This window comes from Chanodichthys erythropterus, chromosome 10 (genome assembly GCF_024489055.1).
Source record: "Chanodichthys erythropterus isolate Z2021 chromosome 10, ASM2448905v1, whole genome shotgun sequence".
Lineage (NCBI taxonomy): Eukaryota > Metazoa > Chordata > Actinopteri > Cypriniformes > Xenocyprididae > Chanodichthys > Chanodichthys erythropterus.
In genome coordinates this window covers 32083622-32090821 of record NC_090230.1, presented here as the reverse complement: position 1 = coordinate 32090821, position 7200 = coordinate 32083622, and positions in this window count along the sequence as shown.

The window sequence follows — 7200 nt, the reverse complement described above, 5'->3', positions numbered from 1 at the left end:
GTGTGGAGGAGAGAGAGACACATCTTCATCTGTACTGCTGCTGAGCCGAGGAGAGCATCTCACCATCAGGGGCGGTGAGTGACTTCACACCACTGACAGCTTGCATCAACTTACAGGGTTCTTTTAATTCAACACAAATATTCAGATAGTCCTGAATGTGTTTTGCTATATGTGCACAGAGACCTTGCATTTAATTGCATTTTCCAAATGCATTCGTTCAGGAGGAGCTTGATGATTGATATGCATGTCTATAAAAGCGTTGATGGATAATTTGCATTAAAACAAATGTTTGTAAAAATCTTGGACCGATCGTGGCAGCGAGCTCTATTATTAGACATCACTGTAGAGTACTGTATGCACAGATGCTTCAACACAGATGGCAGAGACGTTCATGCATGTTGTGCAATTAATGCTACGTGATGTGTTTGGAATTGATCCCGACTTTGTGCATGAGTTTGGTGGAGTTTGGTTTGCTGGTGGGCAAAATGGGACCTATGATGCCCCTTTTCACAAGATGTAATATAAGTCTCTGGTGTCTCCAGAATGTGTCTGTGAAGTTTCAGCTCAAAATCCCCCACAGATCATTTATTGTAGCTTGTTAAATTTGCCCCTATTTGGGTGTGAGCAAAAACACACCGTTTTTGTGTGTGTCCCTTTAAATGCAAATGTGCTTCCTTTCCAGAAGAGGGCGGAGCTTTAACAGCTCAACAACAACAAAGCTGGAGAATCTCACGCAGACGAAATGAGGATTGTCAGTTAACCGACAAACCAAAAGAACAGTTAGCATGCTTTGCTCGAACTTCCGCCATGGTGTTAGAACTGGTACACTGTTGTCGCTTGCAAAAACAAAATGGTGGGTGGCGCCATGGGTGGAAAGTGCAGATTAAGGGGCGGTAATATTATAATAAGATCCCCTTCTACGTCACTAGGGGAGTAAAATAATTTTTTTAGATGCTTGCAGAGAAAGGCTTGATGAACTAAAGGTTACTGGGTTGGTAGATGACCCGATTATAGCACTTAAACATGGAAAAAGTCAGATTTTCGTGATATGTCCCCTTTAAATGTTGTAATGCAAAAGCTTTCTGGGTGTTAAGCTAAATTTCACATCATTCACGGCAGGTTGTGTAGTTTTTAGATTCAAATCGGCTTTGAGTTGCTTAGCATCAAATGAGACAGCACATCAAATAGTTGTGAACAGCTCATAGGGCTTTTGAACAACATCCTCAAAAGGCTCATGATGAGTGTGTGTTATGTAATGGGAAGTTGAGTCTTTTCTCTCTGGGCCGTGCTTTTGTGTGCGAGACTGGGATCTGACGGCATTCAAAGGCAATACATTTTGCTTGACAGACACATCTACAATGGAAAACAGTTCTTTGTTCTTAAACAGGAGAAAGTTTCATCTTAAAAATACCTTTTTCCTTTGCATATCAAAGCATTGCAACATTTTAGAGTCTGATCATTGAAAAACAAAGTCAGTCTCAGTAAATGTGAATTATGTTGCATGCAGTGCGCACGGCCTCGAGCCACCACAGGCTGAAGAATAGGTCATGATTGCGTCCCATCCAGGTTTCTTATAGTCATAGTCTAAACTCCAGCATTCTTTCAGCTCAGATCTTTCTCTAATCCCTTAACGCCTGACTGGCTATGTGTATGATTAGTGGCTGCCTTTGCTCTCAGCTCTCAGAACTGGAAATACAAAGCATCCAGAACATGACTGTTAGCACTTTAGACACTGCCATTAAGTCTTGTACTTACTCAAGTTAGTGCTGAGAATTAAATGTAGGCAATGTTAGATACTCTACAGCTAAATTGATCACTGCTGTAAGTATTAACCCTGTAAAGCCTGACATGTAAAATAATAGTCAGAAAATGGAACAATTTTTTGAGACTTTAGACAAAAATCTAAAAAAAAAAAAAAAATGTTTGCATGTTTTTTGTTATTATATTTGATACATCAGGCTTTTATATAGTATGATACGGAAGAGGATTAGGGCCAAGCAATAATCTCGAGATTAAAGTTGTTAAATTTCAAGAAAAGACTCGTAAAATTTCGAGAAAAAAGTCGAGATAAAATGTTGAGAATAAACTCTTGAGAAAAAATGTGTTAAATTACGAATTTGTTCTCCTAATTTAACGGCTTTTTTCTTGTAATTTAATGACTTTATTCTCAACATTTTATCTCGACTTTTTCTTCGAAATTTAACGACATTTTTCTCATAATTTAACGAATTTGTTCTCGTAATTTAACAACTTTTTTCTCGTAATTTAATGACTTTATTCTCAACATTTTATCTCGACTTTTTCTTCAAATTTTAACGACATTTTTCTCATAATTTAACGAATTTGTTCTCGTAATTTAATTACTTTTTTCTTGAAATTTAATTACATTTTTCTCATAATTTAACAAATTTGTTCTCGTAATTTAACAACTTTTTTTCTCGTAATTTAATGAGTTTATTCTCAACATTTTATCTCGACTTTTTTCTCGAAATTTAACGACATTTTTCTCATAATTTAACGAATTTGTTCTCGTAATTTAACGACTTTTTTCTCGCAATTTAATGAATTTATTCTCAACATTTTATCTCGACTTTTTTCTTGAAATTTAACGACTTTTTTCTCGAAATTTAACAACTTTAATCTCGAGATGGTTTTATTTTTTGTTATTGCTTGGCCCTAATCCTCTTCCGTAGTATAGAGTTAATACTTGAGCAGAATAAAAACACCTTTTACTCTGAAGCCCAAACTGAGCAAAACTATGCGACTTGGCGCAGATGCTATTTATATGGCCAAAATGTAAGATGAAATTCTGATAGCTTTTAATGTAAATCAATGAGATCTTCTATAGCAGATTACTTAAAATACATATAAATATCAGTTCTTACTCTATATCTTCCATTTATTTGTCTTAAATAAGAAAACATGTCTTAAATAAGATTTAAACGCATTTATAACATATAATGCAAAGCAATACAATGATGAATTAAAGATCATTATATGGCCTGATGTATTATACTTGACACATTTTTTCTAAATAATTATGTTTGGATAATCAAGTAAATATACTTTACTTCAGTCCAGTAAATGTTCATCTTGAAATATTACCAAAAATTTAAAAGTTATTCTTACATTTACTTTTAAAATCAGTAAAGATTTCACAGCAAAAGTGACACGTGATCTATGACCTGAAAGGTAACATTTTTACAATGATACTAAAATGCCTTTTACTTGCTAAAAAGTCTAAACTATCAAATAGATGACAGAAGGCATGGAGATTGTGTAAAACAGGGTATTTTTTAGCAACATTTTGATCGTGTTGATAATTTAGACACGTTTGCGTAACACATATGATACAGTATGATTTATAGGGTTAATAATTCCCATGTTTTGTGGAAAAGAAAGCATTTATTGCTAATAGATTTTCATAATGAAATGTAATTTTTCACATCTAGCTGTTCTTTTCTTTCAGTGAAAAGTGATGAAATGAAACCTTTGGTAAATCCTCTTTGGATGCCCCCTACACTATATTAGAGGCATGGTAAGCTATAGCATTAATGAAATACTGAAGAACCAGCTGTGTGCTTACCTACCGCAGACAGATGGCCAAGGACGTCTCGCATCTGGGTATAACGTCCCTGTGCATTGATTTGTAGTGTAGATACTTAAAAACTTGTCAGCATGAAGTGGCATTTGCAATGTTTTCCTTCCATATTGTGACATAAGTCTAACAGAAAAAAAATACAGCATAAGAGTTGGTTTTATCAATCAGGAAATGATTGGACTGTGAAAAGTGGTTTCTGGTGACGTCAGCCAAAGCAGAGCAAGTTATTACAGTTTTGAGGAAAACTTTGAAATAATGTGCAAATAATGAATAATTCACATTAAGATGGGGAACATGCATTATTTTATCCATCAGGAATTGTTTGGATGGTGAAATGTGGTTTCTGTATGTCAGGGAAGCCATCAGAGGCGATTGTGCACCACTAAATCATTCACAATAAGACCAGAAACGTATATTATTTAATGCTGACTTTAACATTCACCTTTTACTCTATAATCAGAGAGGTCCCAAAACAGAGCCTTGAGGTACTCCTCTCACTTTGCTGAGGGCTGCGTAGAAAATATCTCCCCCATTGAATACATTCGCCGCTCAGAGGCGTGTAAAAATAAGGGTAACCCTCTTTGACAGTCCACTGTCAGCTCTGCATCCACACAGCTGTGGATTTATCACTATTCTGCATCCGTTAACTCAAAGGAAGACTCATCAAAATGGCGGTAAAGGGTAAACTTGTTGGGGTTCTCAGTAATCTGGTAAGCCGCTTCTCACCAGTGAAGCTCTCAACGTCTAGAGTAGGTGGATGATCTTGTGCGTGCTGATGCTGATGTTGTGTTAGTGTGCATTCTGTGAGAAGAGTGTATGTTACAGGAATAAGTTAAGTAGGTCAGATACAGTGTATCAAGGCTTTTTAAAATTTTATACATGTGCTTTCCATGACTGCATCATGCTGGTGAATTATCAGAAATGTCACATGCAACTCATCTTGTTGCAAAGCGAGCATTAAATGCTTTTTATAAATCAAGTCTTCAGTGTCACGTATATAGCCTTTCTTTTCTGTTTTTCTTAAGTAAGATTGATTCATTAAGCAATTCATTAAATTGATTAAGTAAGATCTTATCATCTCTATTTCCTGCAAAAAGAGAATGCGTTTTTTGGGGGGCTTTGTTCAAATCCAAATTTTTCCAGGTCGTTGGGCCTTTTGCAATGCACAGACACTCACTCACAAGTGCACAGGGAGCACACTGTAAAATCCCTGAGAGTACCAAATTGTATTGTGGAGCTAAAACGCCTCAGTTTCTTTTTACTTCACGTCAATTTGTGGAGCATTTCCGTGGGCTAGTGACGCTTCTCCTCCTCGGCAGCTGCTGATGAATTCTAAGTGACATGGGTTTTTCCTCTTGGCAGCGCAGCAAGGCAAACCTGGCATCGCTGTGTTCCGGAGCTGCTTGCTAAGCGCGCCTTTTCTTTCCTGTTATGAAAGCTTCCCAACACCTGATTTATTGGTTATGTATGCAGAAAAATCGATGTACATTTTGTAAATAACTTTTTTGGCCATTTTATTGAAAGTAAAAAGATGACAAATGAGAAATGATGTCGACAACGTGGTGGAAAGTCAAGCTGGATTTGAATCCTCATCTCCCACATTAGCAACATGGCTTAATGCACATGGAGCTTAATGCCAAGTGCGCACTACAACACTGAAGCATGCCAGCTTTTGATGTTTTAAAAAGATAGCTAAAGTTCCTGTAGCAGTGTTATTTTAGTATCTTTAAAGGGTTAGTTCACCCAAAAATGAAAATTATGTCATTAATGACTCGTAATAAACCCGTAAGACCTTCGTTCATCTTCGAAACACAGTTTAAGATATTTTTGATTTAGTCCGAGAGCTTTCTGTCCCTCCATTGAAAATGTATGTACGGTATACTGTCCATGTCCAGAAAGGTAATAAAAATATCATCAAAGTAGTGCATGTGACATGAGAGGGTTAGTTCAAATTTGTTGAAGCATCGAAAATACATTTTGGTCCAAAAATAACAAAAACTACGACTTTATTCAGCATTGTCTTCTCTTCTGGAATCCTTTCCTTTGAATTGATTCCATTGAACTGATTCCATTGAATCCTTTCATCTGTGGGCGTTGGTAATGCACTTTTACGTCGCCGTGGTTGTTTTTGGCGATTAGGACATCCGCGACATGCACACTTACGCACCATTTTAAAAAAATATAGTAATACCAAAATACAAACAATGTAGAATAGCTTGAATACAGCGTGCGTGTCCCTCAGACTGTAAACGAAGCTTGGGCGCACCGGAAAACACGTCAGCAGCGTCACTGCGGAGTCGTGAACCACACTCCGGAGCAGAAGGGGGCGGTAGTGCACCAATAAGCTGGATGCCAACCGCCGTAAAACAGTTAAGAAGAAGAAGCGGAGTCGTGAACGTGAATTCACAACAGACCCGGAAGAGAATACAATGCTGAATAAAGTCATAGTTTTTGTTATTTTTGGACCAAAATGTATTTTCGATGCTTCAACAAATTCTAACTAACCCACTGATGTCACATGGCCTACTTTGATGATGTTTTTATTACGTTTTTGGACTTGGACAGTCTACTGCACATATATTTTCAATGGAGGGACAGAAAGCTCTCGGACTAAATCAAAAATATCTTAAACTGTATTCCGAAGATGAACGAAGGTCTTACGGGTTTGGAACGACATGAGGCTGGGTCATAATTTTCATTTTTGGGTGAACTAACCCTTTAATATGCTAATATTTTGGATTTTATTTTTACATTTTCTGTTTTCATTTTAGTTAAAGTTTTAGTAATTTTGTTGTTTTCGTCATTTGTTATTAGTTCTTTTCTTAAATTGGTGAGGGTGAGCAAATAATGTCTTTCCATGACTATTGTTGCCACATGCAATATGCAACACAATCTATCCAAATTACAAAAAGATGCAAACAACAGCACAATTTACATGATTAAGCATCTAAATCATCATGTGTAAAACTTCTTTTGGTCCATTTATTCTTCTTTGATATGATTACAGGCGTCCCAGCACATCTTTCCGTTCACCACCCACTCGATGAATAACGGCCCCAATTAATCCAAGCATCATTATCCCACATCTCGTTAACCTGCTTGAGGCATTCTGCTGGTTTGAAGTAAGATTACTTATGTTTAAATAGGCCTACTGTATTCTGGAATTTCGGGACTGGTTTGGAAAAAGTGTATGTGGACGAATGGAGCAGGTGTTTTTGCTAGAGGCGGCCGTGTGGTTGGGGGGTCTGCAAGCCCCAGGGCGTATATAAATCACAGCACAAGAGCTCACTAGAGTGTATTATAGGCAATAATATCAGCCACGCTGGAACAGCTGAGGATATAGATTGTGGATGTGCGCAGGGATGTTGGCAACCGCAGGCAGGTGTGGAAAAGAAGTGGCGTTTGCCAAATCCAGGCGTGCTGACATCGCTGATCAAACCGACTCGGTTATATGTGCCAAATGTCTAATCTGGTTCCAGGGCACAATGATGTGGCATTTAGGTTTTAATATGTGAAATCAGACTGCCAATGAAGGTCTGCTGGCCTCCATCTCTGTTACAAATAACTGGTTCTTTGCAGCAAGTTGCTTTCATTAATGT